General features: G+C 41.0%; 1 protein-coding gene across 2 annotated transcripts in view; it reads right to left on the bottom strand.

Moving 5' to 3' along the window:
- RIC1 (RIC1 homolog, RAB6A GEF complex partner 1) overlaps positions 1–19,031 on the bottom strand; it is a 514,431-nt gene that overhangs the window by 132,402 nt on the left and 362,998 nt on the right. The gene's annotated exons all lie outside the window — the stretch shown is intronic.

Below are 19,031 nucleotides of genomic sequence, written 5' to 3'. Positions count from 1 at the left end.
TATTGTGAAAGTGCAACACACGATCTGGAGTTGCAAAGATCTTAGTGTGTTGCACTTTCACAAGAATAAATTCGGCTCCGAAAATTGCAGATAATGTGGCTTACAGCTGCCATTTTCAGCATTTGTTAACTGACGAAGTTCACAAATGCATATCTCTACTAGCAACCCTGCAAGTCTATGTAATTAATCCCTGCAAACGGGTTAAATGCATAGTTAAAGTACTGCTTGGGAGCCACCAACCTAATAAGCAGTGGGAGTTGCATAATTTTTGCTTCTGATTGCTGCTTCCACAGTTATCTGCGTCTCCTCAGTGGTACTTTAACTATGTTTTTAAAGTTCCATTAAATACAGTAGAATTGAGTAATTGACAAATTCACAATTAAAAGGCAGTGTTATAGCACTTACTTTAAAATGGAAAAGAGCGTAGAATATTTGCTGGCAAATGTCAAATTTAATCCAATTTCCCCTCCCCCTGTATGATGTGACAGTCATCGGCCAATCAGCCTTGCGGGGGTTAAACATAGACTTGCAGGGTCACTAGTGACACATTTACATTGTCTAACAGATTAGAGAATGCATTATTTCACACTATAATGGCTGTCTAAGAATGCAAAATAACAAAATTTATGCTTACCTGATAAATGTATTTCTTCCAGATATGGTGAGTCCACAGGTTCATCTAATTACTGTTCGGAATATCACTCCTGGCCAGCAGGAGGAGGCAAAGAGCACCACAAATTGTTAAGTATCACTCCCTTACCCACAACCCTCAGTCATTCGACCAAAAGGAAATGGAGAAAAAAAGTGTAACAGGTGTCTGAGGTTTAGACAAAAATAACTGTCTTGAAAACAAAAGGGCGGGTCCGTGGACTCACCATATCTGGAAGAAATACATTTATCAGGTAAGCATAAATTTTGTTTTCTTCCTAAGATATGGTGAGTCCACAGGTTCATCTAATTACTGTTGGGAACCAATACCCAAGCTAGAGGACACAGATGAATAGGGAGAGACAAAACAAGAAGACCTAAACAGAAGGCACCACCGCTTGAAGAACCTTTCTCCCAAAGGCAGCCTCGGCCGAGGCAAAGTATAAAATTTGGAAAACGTTTGCAAGGAAGACCAAGTTGCAGCCTTGCAAATATGTTCCATAGAAGTGTCATTTTTTGAAAGAAGAGGAAACAGCTCATGAAATAAACAGTAATTCTCTTAGGATGTTGCTTACCAGCAGACTTATATGCAAGATGAATAACACTTTGCAACCAAGAAGAAAAAATAGAAACAGAAGCTTTCTGTCCTTTAAGTTTCCCGGAGAAACAGACAAAAAGAGCAGAGGATTGGCGAAAATCCTTAGTCGCCTCCAGATAGAATTGAAGAGCACGCACAACATCCAAATTGTGCAAAAGACGTTCTTTGTAAGAAGAAGGCTTAGGACAGAGATCAAACAACAATCTCCTGATTAATATTCTTATTAGAAACAACCTTAGGAAAAAAACGCCTTATCAGCATGAAAAATAAGATAAGGCGAATCATACTGCAAAGCTGAGAGTTCAGAGACTCTTCAAGCAGAAGAGATAACCAAAATAAATAAAAACTTCCAAGATAACTTAATATCTTAAGGAATGTCCCGGATCAGAGACAGTAGGAAAATTCTAAGAACAAGATTAAGGCTCCAAGGAGGAGAAACAGACTTAAATACAGGCCTGATTCTGACCAAGGCCTGACAAAAAGATTGGACGTCTGGCACGTCTGCCAAACGGTAATGTAACAAAAAAGTTAAGACAGAAATTTGACCCTTCAGGGTACTAACTGATAAGCCCTTCTCCAGACCTTCCTGGAGAAAAGAAAATCCTAAGGATCCTAACTCTACTCCAAGAGTAACCCTTATATTTACACCAATAAAGATATTAACGCTGTATCTTATGGAAAATCTTCCTAGTAACAGGCTTGCAAGTCTGAATTATGGTCACAATGACCAACTCATAAAAACCACGCTTAGATAGGAATTAAGCATTCAATCTCCAAGCAGACAGCTTCAGAGAGACGATTTGGATGAAGGGACCCTGAATCAGAAGGTCCTTCCTTAGAGGAAGTTTCCACAGTGGGAGAGATGACATCTCCACTAGATCTGCATACCATATCCTGCGAGGCCACGCAGGAGCTATTAGAATCACCAAAGCTCTCTCCTGCTTGATACGAGCAATGACTCGTGGAAAGAGAGCAAACGGAGGAAACAGGTATGCAAGCCTGAAAACCCAAGGAACCGCTAGAGCATCTATCAGAGCGGCCTTCAAATCCTTGACCATGAACCGTACCTTGGAAGCTTTGTGTTCTGCTGAAACGCCAACAATCCAACTCCAGCCCCCCCCCCCCCCCATTTGGGGGTTAAACTGGAGAACAACTCCAAATGGAGAACTCACTCCCCGATGAAAAATCTGTCTACTCAGGAAGTCCTCTTCCCAGATGTCCACTCCTAGAATGTGGATGTAAATAGACAGTTATTGTGAGCCACCACCCACAGACCAAACCGAGTCACCTCGGACATGGCTAAGGAATCCAGAGTTCCTCCCGAGCCGTGAGTTGACATTGTCCGACTGGAACCTGATAAACCGGCTAAAGACAACTGAGTACAAGCCCTCAGAGCATAAAAAAAAAAAAACGCTCTCCACTACAAGATTTTAATGGGGAGAACAGACTCCTCTTGGGTCCAAAATCCTAGAGCCTTAAACAATTCCAGACTGCTCCCCAGTCCAACAGGCTGGTGTCCGAGTTAACAATCACCCAGGAATTTCCCCAGAACATGCGCCCTAAGACAGATACTCCAGAAAATAACATAAGGCTCAACCAGATCTATCCCGAGAGAGATTCGAATGGTCACTGCTCCATTGACTGAGCATGCAAAACTGCAGAGCTCTCAAATGGACTCGAGAAAAAGGATGACAACCCTCAACCAATAACCTCCAAACATTAAGCCACTGGAAAGAGAATGGAAAATCAGCTACAGCTGAATTCAAACTCCCAAACCTCTGGTTACAAGATATCTAAGTTATCAACGGACCACAAGAGCTAGTTGTGGGCTGAACAGTAGACTGAAAAGGGAGGTAAGAGGGAGAAATCCTTGATTATCTGACCTCTGAAAGAAATATTCTCATAAATAGAGAATCTTTTTAAGGTTCTTAAAAAGAAACACCCTTGAAGGGGGAACCAGGGAACTGTTCCCCAGCTTCACATCCCCTCCAAGGAAGTGTAAACAGGACAAGATCCCTTGAAAAAGAGTTGCTCGAAAGAAAGATGACACCTGAACCATACAATGTTCAAGAGGGCACCCTTTCCATTCCAAGACCTAACAGAGTCTTCCTAGGATGACAAACTCAAAAATTTTAGTTGATCCTAAATATACATAATTGCAGAGCTCTAATGGGAACGAAAAAGACATATCCTTCAGGTCTATGTTCGTTATGAACAGACCCTCCTGAATCAAGGTAGAATGGACACTTCTTAAAGGAGTGTACTCTGATAAACATGAGATAACTACCTAGACCCATTTACTTTACTGGAACTAGCACTCCTGGAACCCAAAATGGTTGGGATTTTAAAGAATCGACCGTCCCCGCAGTAAGAAGGAAGAAAGACTATCCGTAGTATATTCCTCATGACTTGTGGCGGAAAAGACCTCTTCCCACCTGTAAGTCATAGGATAATTCTGTCAGAAGCTTGGATTTGGAGGAAAACATAAAAAATATTCCAAATATGAACCTCCATCAGCAGTGACATAAAGCCTAGGCTGTACCACTAAGCCACAGGTAGGCTTCTAAGATGACCAAATAGAGCTAATCTAAAAGCAACCAGCAAATCCTTGGATCCCCAAGTACAGCCATGCAAGCCAGAGCGGACCAGCACCCATGCAATGATTCGTCTCGAGGGCTAAAACAGCAAGTCTAATTAGACAAGGCATCACCCTAATTGAGCAAATAAACCTCCAGCTTCCTAATCAAAGATCCGTAAAGATACAACTATCCTCTATAGGGATCGACATTCTTCTAAGTCATAGTAGAATACTCCTTTCTACTTAAGGCACCATGCTTTAAAATGGAGTCAGCGACAGTAAGATCCTGAAAAGGACTGGAAACGAGGAGAAATGTATTCCTAGTTTCTCCTATGCCTGTGAAAAACTCCAAAACACCTCTAGGGAAGGAACATTCTAGAAAGGATAAAGTTTACTAAACTTCTAACGGTTGAGAACGACAGGGATATCAATGTCGTCCAAGTAGCTATAACCTCCTTTAACAATACACAAGGTGTTCAAGCATACATCTTCAGCATCAGATTAAGGAATTATACTGTCGGAATCTGAGGTTTTACCCTCAGAAGCTACCAACGTATCCTCCTCATCAAACTTATGAGGAAGGGAAGCCTGTGTAGTAGCAGGTGGAACAGAAACCTTACTATCTGAATCTCTAATAATCCTCTTGCTATTTCCCATGAGCATAGGGAAAGCAGAAAATGACACATTACAAGGATACCTGAGCAAAAAGAAATTCTGCAAGAAAATAAACACCTCTAGAAGACTGAGAGGAATGCAGGGCACTGTTTGTGACGCCAATGAGGCTTGGGACATTTTTCGGAAAATGCGGTGGCATCATCTGAACAGCATTAACCTAATGCAGCAATAACTTATCTCTCACTGAGAAAAGTTACGCTAGGCAAGCAGCACAGAAAGCATAATAAAACAATAGAGCTACAAAACATAAGAGACATGCATCCAGTCTATAAATTCTAGCATTTTCCAAGGAAAAGAATATGTAATGTACTTTGACTTTAAGAACAATACATATAAGAAACAATTAAAAATTAAATTAATTGCAAATCTGCTACTAAATAAAAAATTTTGTAGAAGAAAAATAATCTCAGTAATTGAGTCACAGGACAAATGCACCGCCACAGACACATAGGATTCTTAAAACGAATCTGCAGTTGATTAAAAATGATTTATTTAAACAATAATGAACTGTGGAAACATTCGACAAAGGCATTTCTGACTGACCAGAAGCTTGGCAGATCTGCTGCCGATCCCTAAACTGCAGAAAGCAGAATGTCAGAACGATATTCTAGAGACGTACTTTGAATCTGTTGCCGAATTAACACCACTATACTCAACAGCGGAGAAGAGAATCACATGACCCGCTGACTGGAAAAGGTGGCAACTACAAGCGCGCGCTTCTTCCCTCCCTATCTCTTCCTGCCCTGATAAATAAATAATGGCGGACAAAGACTAAATCCTAAAAAGGATGTACTCAAAAACAGGTAAGCGTGACTAGAAATTGCTACTAACCTAGTAGCGATTCGCTCTTGTCTTGTATCATCGCATTCTCCCTCTCGATTCATGTTATTAAACTTAGAGATAAAGTCTCATACATAAAAGGTAGCTATATACCCAATATAGCCTTTAAGACTACAGGGCACAGCGGTCCAACAATTAAACAGAGAAGGAAAACAACCCATAACATAAGAGGTTCATGAAACGTTACACAATAACAACAGTGCCCTTAACATACTGCGTGTGAGATATGAACCACATAGAGAACAACAAGACTTATAGTACAAGTGTGCCGACATTAAAAACTTGCAAGCTGAAACCAATAAAAAGGTTTAAACTGAATTACCATTAAGGCAAAAACGCTGTCTAACATGTCAAATTTAAGTGCCTGCTCCCTGTCTTTTATCAATATCTAGCTACAGGATATATACGTCCCAGAAAATACTGCAGCTTAACCAATGTAATGCACAGTCTCCCATACCCAGAAGACAAAAAGGCACTTACCTGCAGTCTGGCCGTGTGGCAGGATGACAGCTTACAAGGTATGAGAGGACATCTCCTCACAGAGACCCTTGAGAAGGAAAGAACAGAGTATCCCACTCTGGCTTTCTAAACTAGGGCAGCAACTGTTAGGAAGTTAGGAAAACGCAGCAAGCACCACTTTGCAAGTTCCCAAATGCTTTAAAGCCACTACTGCTCGACTGCAAAGACTAACGTGGGATACGGCTATACCCTAAAAACTTGCTTGTAGTCAAAATCCAATTTTTCATCAGACACCTAAATTTTACTTCCTCAATGCACTAAAGGCAAAGAGAAAGACTGGGGGTTGTGGGTTATCGGAGAGATACTTAATTTGTCTGTGGTGCCCTTTGCCGCCTCCTGCTGGCCAGGAGTGATATTCTCAACAGTAATTAGATGAACCCATGGACTCCCCATATCTTAGGAAGAAAAGTAGATTTTGAGTGTAACCAAGGACCTGAATGCATAATCTGACAACATTCCTTTATGAGCCGTTATTTATAAAAACACTGAAATTAACAAACGTGCAAAATGAAAATGCTCTTATGAGTTTTAACATTTATTATTGACTGTTGCTTACAAATAACTATATATTTAACCCCTGCAACAACAAAAAAGTTAGTTTGCTCCCAAACAGCAATGCTCTACTCATTACAAGTGATGCACCGAAATGGAAATACTGGACTGAAACCGAAAATCCAGGATACACTTGGCCGAAAAACGAAAATGTATTTTTTTTCTAATTATTCTAAAATATATTTTTTTTTTTTGTTTGATTTTTTTGCATAATTGGAGTATTTAATGAATGAATCTGAATTGAAAAACTGCAAGCCGATAAAATAAAATAACCACACTTTTATTGAACGTAACACACTAAAATTGGACAAAAATATCTTAACACAATAATATGCACACAGTAATTTTACCAAGGCAAAAAAAAAGGCAAAACACTAAACCAAAAAAACACAATGCCATTTTCGGCCAAAATGTTTCTGCATCCTTACTTAAAACAATATTAAATATCAATATACTGTATTATTCTGTATTACAGAATCAGATTTAACAATTTTTATTTTACCAATTATCCAAATAAAGTATAGTCCTAGAAAACTATTATTATATGCAAAACCGTAAGTCAAGTAATGAACTCAAACAGCAGCTCTAAACTAGCATCAAATTTGAAATATGCTACACAATAATTTTAACGAAAACAACAGGCAAAAAAAAAGAAATACGAAATAACCGAAAATGCCATATTCGGCTTAAAAGTTTCTGCGGCCAAAATTTCGGTGCATCCCTAAAACGAGCTAACCTATCTGGTGAGCCAATAACAAGAGGAATATGTGTGTAGCCACCAATCATCAGCTAGAACCCAGTACTGCTGCTCCTGAGCTGAATTATGCTTTTGAACAAAGGACACCAAGATAACAAAGTAGAGATGTCTCTTAAAAACTTAAATTATGCTTACCTGATAATTTTCTTTTCTTCTGATGGGAAGAGTCCACATCTGCATTCATTACTTTTGGGAATTAAGAACCTGGCCACCAGGAGGAGGCAAAAACACCCCAGCCAAAAGCCCCCCAAACACTTCCCCCACTTCCCTCATCCCCCAGTCATTCTGTCAAGGGAACAAGGAACAGTAGGAGAAATATCAGGATGAAAAATAAATACTGCCACCTAATAGATAAAGCATGAGCGGGGGGCTGTAGACTCTTCCCGTCAGAAGAAAAGAAAATTATCAGATCAGGTAAGCATAATTTAAGTTTTTCTTCTTAAACGGGAAGAGTCCACAGCTGCATTCATTACTTTTGGGAAAACAATACCCAAGCCATAGAGGACACTAAATGCAACAAAAAGGGCAGGTACAGAAGGCAGCCCCTTCGAAGGGCACCACAGCCCAAAAAAAACAGAACAAGGGGTAAAAACCTGAAAGGACCCAGAAACTGAGAGATCACTCAAATCCCTAGATCCATTGAGCACAAAAAGCCCCCAAGGAGCCAAGACCCACGGGTGTCCTGACCAACAGAACTAACACTCGATCCAAAAGAAGAGCCTTCACCTACCCCCAAGGGGGAAGAAAACGGAGGACCCGAGAATCTAAAGGGCCACCGACTAAAGAAGAAACCTCAACACGACTAAAGCGAACCAGAGGTTACAAAAGACAACCACCCAGAGGAGAACTCCCTAAGAGGATCAGGACCAGAGATCAACAGTACACCAAAAGGTGCAATCCTGAGAACCCCCAAGGTTTATCATCACGACTCATGGGTCTACAAAGAAGCCACAAGCTTCTCCTGTACCCTAGTCTAGCAACACAGTAGCTAAACTAGACAACATAGGTAGGGAACCCCAATAACCAGAAGCAATTCAGATATAGCAGACAAGGATGATTATGCTGTCAGAGAAAAAAGGCAATCACATGAAAATACGTCACCCCCTCTGAACAAGAACTCGCAAACTCAGCCTTAAGCTAGCAAAGCTGACCCTAAGCCAACGTGGGAGACCATCCCACAGAGAATGCCGAAATAACGACGACAACTCTCATCTAGGAACTAGAGCCTAGAAGAGCATCCCACACCAGCAGCCTATGCAACTAGTGGAGGACCGTGACCCCCCACTGAAGGCATGACAAGGTCAGAGAGCTGCCACAGTAGGAATCAAACTTCTAACCCTCAGCTATTAGACTGGGAGATAACCCATAGGCCACTTAGACCTGTAGCAACTGGAGCACATGGCAAAACTCAACAGTGCAGCTAGATCCCCGACCCCCCCTCCGAGGTAACAGGCCCAGTTCAAGGAATTGGCAACATTCGAATTAAGAAGACAACCTCTCAAGGGCAAAAAAGGGAGGGCCTGAAAGGAACGAACCCACGGGAGAACAACACTGGCTGGCATCTAAATAGCTTGTCAGGGCAGACAAAGAGCTCAGGATCCAGACCCAGAATCTATCCCCAGGACCTCTTGCATGCAAGGAAGGAAAAACCTTGGAACAAGAAGAGAAGGACCTATGAGGCCTCAAGGAAAACGAACCACTTCAACGACCTCTCCGAAGGTGGTCAAACGCAAAGGAACCGCTTCCCCAGCCATAGACTTAGCAAAGAGAAGGGAGAAATGGTAAAACCATAGATAAGATACCTAACAGCTCAGGTGAAAATAACGACCACAAGTCCACCTCAAGGTGGAAAAGTAGTCCCCTGACAACAATCGTAAAATCTCGGCTGAGAGAAAGCAAAAACTAGCCCTCAGACAGATACTAACTCGTCCCTGGAGGGACAAATGGAGGTTGCACCCAGGCATGAACCTTAAACAGCATGGAACACTCATTCAAGGTGTAAAGAGTTCCAGAACCGGATCCGAAACCACAGACAAGGATATGGCCATAAGCCACACCTTCAGGACCCGGAATCGGTCGAATTATTAACCCCCTGAAGATCATCCAGTGATCTCAGATGGAGGAGAGCACCTAGCACAGTACTCTCGCATCCCAATGACCATGGATCATGGCCTTCTCAAAAGGGATACAGTCCAAAGAATCTAAGGAGACATCCTACCAGGTCAAGTAAGAGGGCAGCCAGTACCCGAAGGTGCCTCCTGACCCCGGACCACTTGCAGAAATCCACGGAGTAAGATTTCTTAGAGAGTCGAACACCCCTCTCTACCGACCACGGGGTACGACAGGCACCAACCCAGTTTGAGGGATGAAGCGATGACAATATCTTCAAAGATCCTTGCAGGATCAGTCTGCCATAAATCCTGCACCTTACAGGAAACTACACGGGAGCCTCACAACTCCTGACAGAACAATTCGACCAAGGGAGAAACCGGGGAACAAAGGGGAAAAAACCCTGACCCCTGCACTCCTATGGAAGAGCGCAACATAATAAAGGAGGAAGTAAAGGGAGAAAATCGAACTTACAAACTCCGATGACCCGACCCCCAGGAAGGGGTTAAGTAGCCCTAGCAACCTACGAGAGGTGCCAGACACTAGCCACAAAATTGAGACGTCCAGAGCTACCATATATGGAAAACGAAAACGCTATCTAACTTGTACCCCCGGCGTCTAGAGGTCATTCAACCTCCAAACCCGATGGGAATGGAGAAAACTCGGTCCCCAGGCCAAAGGCCTTCTCACGATGAGCCTCAGCAGGTTACGATCCTGGAAACCCCTAAAGAGTAGCACATGGGGATGTAATCAAACTCCTATCTTGGGCTTAATAAGCATACATGCTACCCAAAAATGACCCCCTCAAAAGGTAGAAAACCGGGAGGTGGATCCTGCTAGGCATGGTAGCTATCCCTTAGGCCACTTAGTCCTGCTAAGCAGCCCTCCGTCTTCTAACAAGGAGGCAACCAGAAAAACACAAACACTTATCAAAGTGAACATCTCAGCACCTGACGGGGTAACCAGTATACCGGCACCACGTGGATGACATGAACCATAGGAACCAAGGAACAGCATGTATCGCCCGACCAGGACCTGCCTGGTACGAGAAACATTCTGAAACTGTCCCTGGTCCAAGGAAAATCCCAGAAGGAATCGATAACATGAACAATAAACATAACTATGTATTTATTACTGCGCAAGTTCTGAAGAAGTGCTCACATGACCACAAAATCGCAAGTATCAGTTCCAGAGAAAGAAACGCTCCAAACCAGAACTATAACAAACATGAGCTTCTTAAAAGAAATTGAACACATCCTAACCGGATCAAAATAAAATAAAGGCAGCACCCACGGGTGAACGCCCAAGGAGAAAGGGCACGCCAACAGAACCAGCCGATAAGAGGCACCAATCTCCTAAGCTCAGAACTGGAACAGATACAAAAAAAGGAAGAAGAAGGCGACATGAAGGAGATTGACTTAATTCCCCAACGCTTAAACTAGTTTGTACTTCGGCACAGAAGACTAAGGATCCTTCGGCCCAGTAGGACTGGAATCCTCCAGCACCGCCAAAACATGCCTCTGTAATACACAAAGGCGTGCCAGTCTATAATGGAAGGGAAAATGATCCTTCGCCGAATCAATGGACGACCCCGGCCCTGAGGGAGGGACCCCTGAAGCCTCAGAGGCCATTACTTCCCCAGAAAGTCAAACTGACTCAGGCGATTTCACGCTCGACGGACCCTGGTTAACAGAACACGGACAGTATCTAAGAAATACTTCTCTTGGGAGATATAAATGCGCCAGCGCCATAGATTTGGGCATGCAGAACCATGCCGTAACCTCTGTAGGAAACAAGCCGCCTTCTGGAGGAGTAACGGCTCTAGGGACACCTGCTTGTGTAGCAAAAGAATGTTCTGGGGCACGCGCCTCACTGGACATGGAATCCTCAGGGGCATATGGCTCAATGCACTCTACGCTCCCTGAATCAGGAGAAGAGAGTACTCTAGTACGGCAATTGGAACATAACTGATGGGCATGGATAACCCGGGCCATTTCATACTCCTCACAAGACGTATACTGTACTCCGAGTCAGAGATGTCCGTCTCTAAAAAAATCAGAATTCTCCATAACTTGGAGATTGCAAATTAAATTTGGAGAATGCAAATATGGACAAAAGCTAAACAGCACCGTACACCCCCAATGGCTGGGGCACTCACCTCCTCCTGTGAACCAGACTACCAACGAACAGACTCGTTCCGTCGTCACTCGATCAAAGTACGGAAATGGGGAAAAAAAATGTGACCACACCCGGTGAACCATGCAAGTTTAGCAAAAAAAGGCACGCCGGCCCAAAAGGGCCATGCAATCGGATGATAAGCCATTATGTTCTGAATTGCTCTGAGCCCAAGTATCACTACACATTTAGCAGACAGAATCACATAACAAACAGGATTAAAGTCCCCCCTGTTCAATAAACCCCCGCAGGAGATATTAACCCTTGATTGCATAAGATAAAAGGAGTCCTACTGGGATCCTGACTTCTTTTGTTAACATTACATCCCATATTCAAATAAAATTAAACGATCTTACCGGAATCTACACCGTGGAACAGGAACACGGCCCTTCAAGTGTGACAGATAGTAGCATCGCTTCTGACATGGACTTGAGAGAATAGAGGCAGGCAGCGAAACTCGTCAACGCTGATTGCCAAGGAGCGGTTAACATGAGTTGGGATGGTTTCGCATGGACAACACTCCCTGCACTCTAACTTTCATCCATGCTCTCACTGAGAGGCTGACAGGATTACTTAAAACTCCAGTCCCATTCCGAAGAGTACTACCCTCCATAAGAGACTATCTTCAACTTCTGACACTTCTCTGCCAACCTCCTGTGACGAAAGGCAAAGAATGACTGGGGGATGGGGGAAGTGGGGGAGGTGTTTGGGCCTTTGGCTGGAGTGTCTTTGCCTCCTCCTGGTGGACAAGTTCTTAATTCCTAAAAGTAATGAATGCAGCTGTGGACTCTTCCCGTTTAAGAAGAAAAATTAATCCTCTACTTTAATCCTGAAAAATGTTGACTTTCATGTCACTTTAATGTTTATGCCCTGACCACCTCTCTTAAAATTCAAACATAATAGGATCAATGTTAACCCTTCAACTGTGGATGAGGGCCAGTGGTTGCCATTCACACAATGCTGTTAGTGCAGATGACAACCACATGTCATCATCCTGGGGGGGGGGTGTTTTTGGAGCTGATCGGCCTCAGTTGGGGGATTTCGGGGATTGAGTGGAGTCGCCATGTTTGGGCATGATGATGTCACGTAGACCCAGAAGTAACAAAACATTTAAAAAACCCTCTGTAATCGCCTGCCCTTTCCAATGGTATATGTCTTCTGGTCATAAAATGTATAAAAAACATTTTTTTAAAAAATTAAAAACAAAACAAAAAACATTTGAAGGAAGAGCCTGTAACGGGATAAAAAAGGGCTTAAAGACCACCATGTCCCCTTGTTTTAAAGCGCAGAAGTCCTATAGAACTTTTAATAGCCAGGTGATCACTGTTGTAATAGTTATTAGCTGAGGTTAATAAATGTGCCTTTATTTGAGAAGAGGATCATGGGAGTCCCTATGTGCAGATCAAAGTTAAATAACTATACCCAAAGTCCATCATTTATAGGGGGATAACCCTTCTTCTTTTGATTTTAGAGTTTATGGGGGGGGAACACAAACTATTGTTTGCAAATTTATTTAACTTCATAAAAATATACATTTTTTCACGCAATTTGTTTTACAGTTCTCATGTTATATATGCATAAAATAACGGTATAGCTTAAATATTTTGGGTCTGCTGAAAAAAAAATATGTGTGTGGGCTTACCACTGAAAATGGCCTACAATGGGGATTAAATGTGAGAAGAACTCCAAAGCAGATCACCACATGAGTGGAAATGGCTCAAAAGTTAAGCGGGTTAAATACTTTTGAAAATATTATTTCTTTGTAAATCTAAATAAAGAAATGCCTGTGCTCCTCTAAATGTGCTTTATTAGTAGCAAAGATAACTTTACATAAATATAGCATTCTTTACGGCAGGTGATATGTAACATATATTGAAAGGTATATGGGCTAACAAACAATCATTGATATATTTAGTTAGAGCGTACTTACACAGCACGAGCCATGTGTGTACTTCCCTTCATAAACTACTGTTAAAGGATGACAAAGAAATAAAATCAATTTAAGCCAATTAAATAATAGAATTAAACCAAATAATTAGCAATAAGTAATCCTTAGAAGACTATCAAGATAAAAGTCCCTTTACATACATGTTGTTCTATGGTAAACAATATTAACATTCATAAGAATTTTGGCACGTAGACAACTGTTTGCCCTGACTAAACTTTCCACTACTATATGTTTGCTAACAAAGTACTCTATGGATAGCGGCTTAAAGAGGATCTGAAGTATGCTACGTGGCACGTAAAATATATCATAACTGAAATGATACAGGAACTTACATTTAAACTTTTAATCTAAATGGTGCTTTTTAAAACTTAAAGGGACAGTAAACTGTTTTATATGTTACATAATTCTGCACTATGTGCACAATTATGTAACATACAGATGGCTCTTGTAAATGAGTCATTTTGCACCTATAAATAATAATTACCTCCTTTCCGAAGCCATCCTCTTCTATGTGGCATTTTTTTTTAAAATACAACGTCATGGTTCCCTGTCTAATGATCACAGCGAGCCCCATGGCACCATTTAACTGTATGTAGTGTGCTCCCGTGCTAGGTAAAACTGTCTCACAACTTGCTGACTTCTCATGGCTAACTCAGCTACATAGTTGTCCCTAATTGGCTTTCACTGATAACAACTGCAAAACAATGTACTTTATACTAATATTATGATTTTGGCTAGCCTTGTTATCTGTGGATTAAAGCAAAGATTAGCTCCTCCAAATAAGGCAAACGGTGGGTGGAGTTTGGATATGGAAAACTAATTGCAGTAAAAAGAATGTTAATTCGTTTTAAAAACGTACAGATGTTATTGTACAGGAGCACAGCAGAAAGTCTTTTAATTACAAAGTGTTTATTGTCCCGTTAGAGATAATTAAAAGGGATATTAAATCCTATACATTTTCTATACAGAAAAGAAAAAAAAATCTACCCATTTGTTTTTTAAACATTAAAAATGTTACTTGTTTGCATGAGAAATATTAGATGAAAGCAGTCTATTTTGAAACTCACAAATAGCATGTTAGTGCATTCCTGGGATAGAAGCTAACGGCTAATAAAGCAAAACTCCTACAAATGTATTGGTAAACAGGGACATGTTGACAAATTTAAAAACAAAAAGCCCCCCCCCCCCTCCCCTCAGTCGAGAAACATCTGTTATACCTTGTAATAGTACTGATTACCCGCAGCAAGATGGAAATTACCAATACAACTTTTTTTAAAGAACTTTAACTTTTTGCAATTCACATATCTTGTGCTCCACGGCTAATTAGGGTAAATTAAATAAGATGCATTTGAAGCACCTGAGTTTTTGTGGTGTAGACTGCAGCCACACAATTAACCCCTTAACGTCCAGCGACGTACCCTGTTTATCGCTGGTATTTTAACAGGGCTTGTTCTTTTGATAGTGAGGTCTTGCCGCTGCCAGCGAGACCTGCACAATTATGGTCCGAAAAATCCTTAAAGTCCAGCGACATACAGGGTAAGTCATAGTCGTTAAGGGGATAAGAAGCATTTTATCTCTACTACTATATGAGGTAGTAGAGATAAATCATCCCAAACAGACAAGTTTGGGATGATTGACAGGCCATGCTCTCACTGTATTAGTTGTGGGAGAGCAGGGGGAGGGATTCCACAAAAATGCTCTTGTGCAGTGCAAAATTTTACCACGCAATGCTGCATCGCAGATGGTGATTGTGAGCAGACAGGTCTACTTAAGAACTTGTTCGGCTGCAGCCTTGATAAATTTATGTTATAGTAGTACAGAAGAGTAAAGATGACCTTTTTAGAGGGATCAGGACATAAAACTCAAAGCAACTTATCCGCTGCAATAATTTTTAGTTGATCTCCACCCACCACTCGCCCTACTTGGTGGACCCTATTCAGACCTGTTACTGGAGTAGACTAGGCTTGTTGCTGTCAATTATTTTAGCAAATGGTGGATAGTTTTGCAGTTCCTTGTCTTATCTCTGCTTAGGCCGAGAAAGATAAAACAGGGCTAAGCTTTTAAAGGGACATTGTATCCAAACATTCTCTCAATTTGAATGTGTTCCCAGAGATCCATTTTATCTTCTGGATTGTAATTGTTTACAAAGAAGCCCTTTACCTTTATTTTGTTATTTGACATGGCTTTTTGCCTGCAGAAACCATCACCTATACTGAAAATTTAAATGACAAAAGTATTCTCTGTAGAAAAACTATTTAAACAGGAAACAACAGCACTAATTAGGAGAGAGAGACATTTCTAAATGTAAAATAAGCTGGTTCTGCTCAGCCATAATTGGCATTGGCAAGTCTGCTTTACCTCCAGGCTAAGCCCATTTATATGGGCATGTCTGAGCAAAACCAGCTATTTAACGCTTTGGCTACTAAGCCAATTCCCACCTGTGTGCTAAGCTGGTTTTGAGCTTTTTGTTGCAGTTCACGTTTAAGCACTTTTAGAAGTAAAGTTTGTGTGAATAAACTATACAAACTATATATTGGTTTTTTTTCAGCAGACTCAGCAGATTCAAAATATACCATTATTATATGTGTATTTATTATCAGGTTTAAAAAATAGCGCATAAAATGTGAAAAGTATTTTTTTACTCCTGACTCAAATAGTTTGTAATTTTATTTTTCTAAGCTCTATCATCAAAACATGTGTGGATAAATATTTGTAGTAGGTAACCTGTCTGAAATAAGTTCGAGCCACCAGAGAAATTAAAATGGGGTAGAAAAAGCACACATTTGCAGAAAGTACACCCCTTTGTGCATCAAATGAGGGGTTACATGTATTTCTAGAATGAATATGGGGTGTGCATAAATTAATGGAATAAGTTGCATTGCTTAAAAAAAAAAAAAAAAATTCTATGCAAAGAGCCATATTCCACTTATTATTACATTGTCTATTTTTGTGCTAGCAATACATGTAGCCCCTCATTTGGATGTGCCAAGGGGTGTGATTTCCAAAAATGTGTACTGTACTTTATTTAATGTATCTTAGTTTCCCAGGTCTCTACAGCTGTCTGATTGCAGACATAACCCATAAATGTTGAAAGGCTAGTTTTTTTTTAGTTTTTTTTTAAAGACTATTTCAAGTTTGCCATGTCTGCAATTAAACAGTTCTAGCCACTTGGAACATTAAAATATGGTACACAAAGCACACCCTTTGGCGCATCAAATGAGGGGCTACATGTATCTCTAGCACATAATTGAGGTGTGCAACAATTAATGGAATATGGTGCTTTGCATAAAAAATATATATTTTTTTAGCATAGAGCCATATTCCACTTATTAGATTGTCTATTTTTGTGCAAGCAATACATGTGGCCCCTCATTTGATGCGGCTTGGTGAAAAATATTTAGTTTATATACCATATGCATCATCAGCGAAAGAATAGGAGTCGGAGTTCATAGAGAACTCAGCTGCTTCCTTAGCACTGAGACGCTTAGCCATAATGCTCTTGACAAAATAATTTTGTATTTCTTTTTATTGAGAGACGAATAACAATACCATAAGCAAGGTTACAATGACAAGGAGAAAGCCACTTGGTCAGTGAGAAGAGGCACATACACAGATGTGCCTGGCATAAAAGGAATCCCTACACTTGACATGACATTTAACAGCATAAATGTAAAGACATACTAGACCACATGGTCTCCTTTATAGCTTTTCTTAACTCCGTGAGTTTTTCAATATTTGCTCTGTACTTCCTATTCTTTTTTTTATTATTTAAACAACTTTCTATGAATTCAAGAAAATTAACATTGTAACTTGTATTGATCACTATACATTAACAAATTAAATATTTTTAAAGGAATTATGTCGCTAGAAAATATATAATTTTTATTGCAAAAATAAGCTTCTTTGCAGTAAAAATACAGAATTTCTGAAAAGATGGAGAGAGCTGCATAAAGAGGGTGTTTTACTCATCTTTCACACACGCTAAAAGACTGATTGTAAAAAACATAATTTATGCTTACCAGATAAATTCCTTTCCTTCAGGAAAAGGAGAGTCCACAGCTACATTCCTTACTGTTGGGAAAAACACCACCTGGCCACCAGGAGGAGGCAAAGACCAGCCAAAAACTTAAATATCCTTCCACTTCCTTATTACGCCAGTCATTCTGCCGAGGGAACAAGGAAAAAGTAGGAGAAACATTAGGGTATAAATGGTGCCAGAAGAATAAAATAAATAATAGGGGACAGCCCATAGACAAGAAAAAACGAGCAGGGGCCATGGACACTCCCTATCCGGAAGGAAAGGAATTTATCTAGTAAGCATAAATTATGTTTTCCTTCCTAAGATAGGGAGACTCCACGGCTTCATTCCTTACTGTGAGAAAACTATACCCAAGCTTCAGAGGACACTGAATGAATAACGGGAGGGAACAAAAAGGAAGAGGCGGACCCTATTCTGAGGGCACCACAGACTGCAAAACTTTTCTCCCGAAAGCTGCTTCAACCGAAGCAAAAACACCAAACTTGTAACATTTTCAAAAAGTATGTAAGGAGGACCAGGTAGCCGCCTTACAAATCTGATCCATAGAGGCTTCGTTCTCAAAGGCCCAAGAGGAAACCACTGCTCTAGTGGAATGAGCCGTTATCCTCTCAGGAGGACGATGTCCCGCTGTCTCGTAAGCTAAGCAGATAACCCTACTTAACCAAAAAGATAGAGAAGTCGAAGTAGCCTTCTGCCCCTTACGCTTCCCTGAATAGACAACAAACAAAGAGGAAGATTGTCTAAACTCCTTAGTAGCCTGAAGACAGAACTTCAAGGCACGAACCACACCAAAATTGTGAAGTAAGCATTCCTTCGATGAAGAAGGGTTAGGACACAAGAAAGGAACCACAACCTCCTGATTGATGTTGCAATCTGACACAACCTTAGGAAGAAAACCTAATTTATTACATAAAACTGCCTTATCTGCATGAAAAAAATCAGGGGGCTCACATTGCAAAGCAGAGATCTCAGAAACTCTACGCGCAGAGGCAATAGCCAATAAAAAGAGAACCTTCCAAGATAACAATTTAATCTGCCCATCGTGGGCGTCGCCCCAAAAAATCTCTCCCGGTCGCCATTTTGTTTTATATAAAAGTGAAACCGCCGGGAGTAGTGGAACCAACCATACCTTAAATTACTAGCCCCAGTGCCTGCGCCCAAGCTGTGCACAATAAAGAGCCCAAATTCCACTGAGCCTTAGTGTTTGTCCCATTAGAAATAAAGTGCCCAACTTATTCTGAGTCTCTCTTGCATCCCAGAAAATAAAGTCTGCACTTACCTCTTAACCTTCCCGACAGCAAGGCAGCTCCCAGGTTTGAGAGGTCCTCTCCCTCACATGGACCTGTGGAAAAAAAGAGAAAAGACTGAGTAATTTTACTCAGGCTTTCATAGTTAGGGCAGCATCAGTATATGGGAGGCGCAGTGAGAATTATGTCCCACAAGTTCCCATTGCTCTAAAGCCACCACTGCTCTACTGGGCTACACCCTAGGACAAAGCAGCAAAATCTTGCACTATTTATAAAAAAATAATAAACTCTTGATTGAAGAATCCTTTTCTAACACCTAACTTTACCACTTCCTTGCTCTAACGTA

This window comes from Bombina bombina, chromosome 2 (assembly GCF_027579735.1).
Source record: "Bombina bombina isolate aBomBom1 chromosome 2, aBomBom1.pri, whole genome shotgun sequence".
Classification (NCBI taxonomy): domain Eukaryota; kingdom Metazoa; phylum Chordata; class Amphibia; order Anura; family Bombinatoridae; genus Bombina; species Bombina bombina.
Note: the sequence above shows the minus strand (reverse complement) of the source record. Positions and strands in the feature narration are given on the sequence as shown.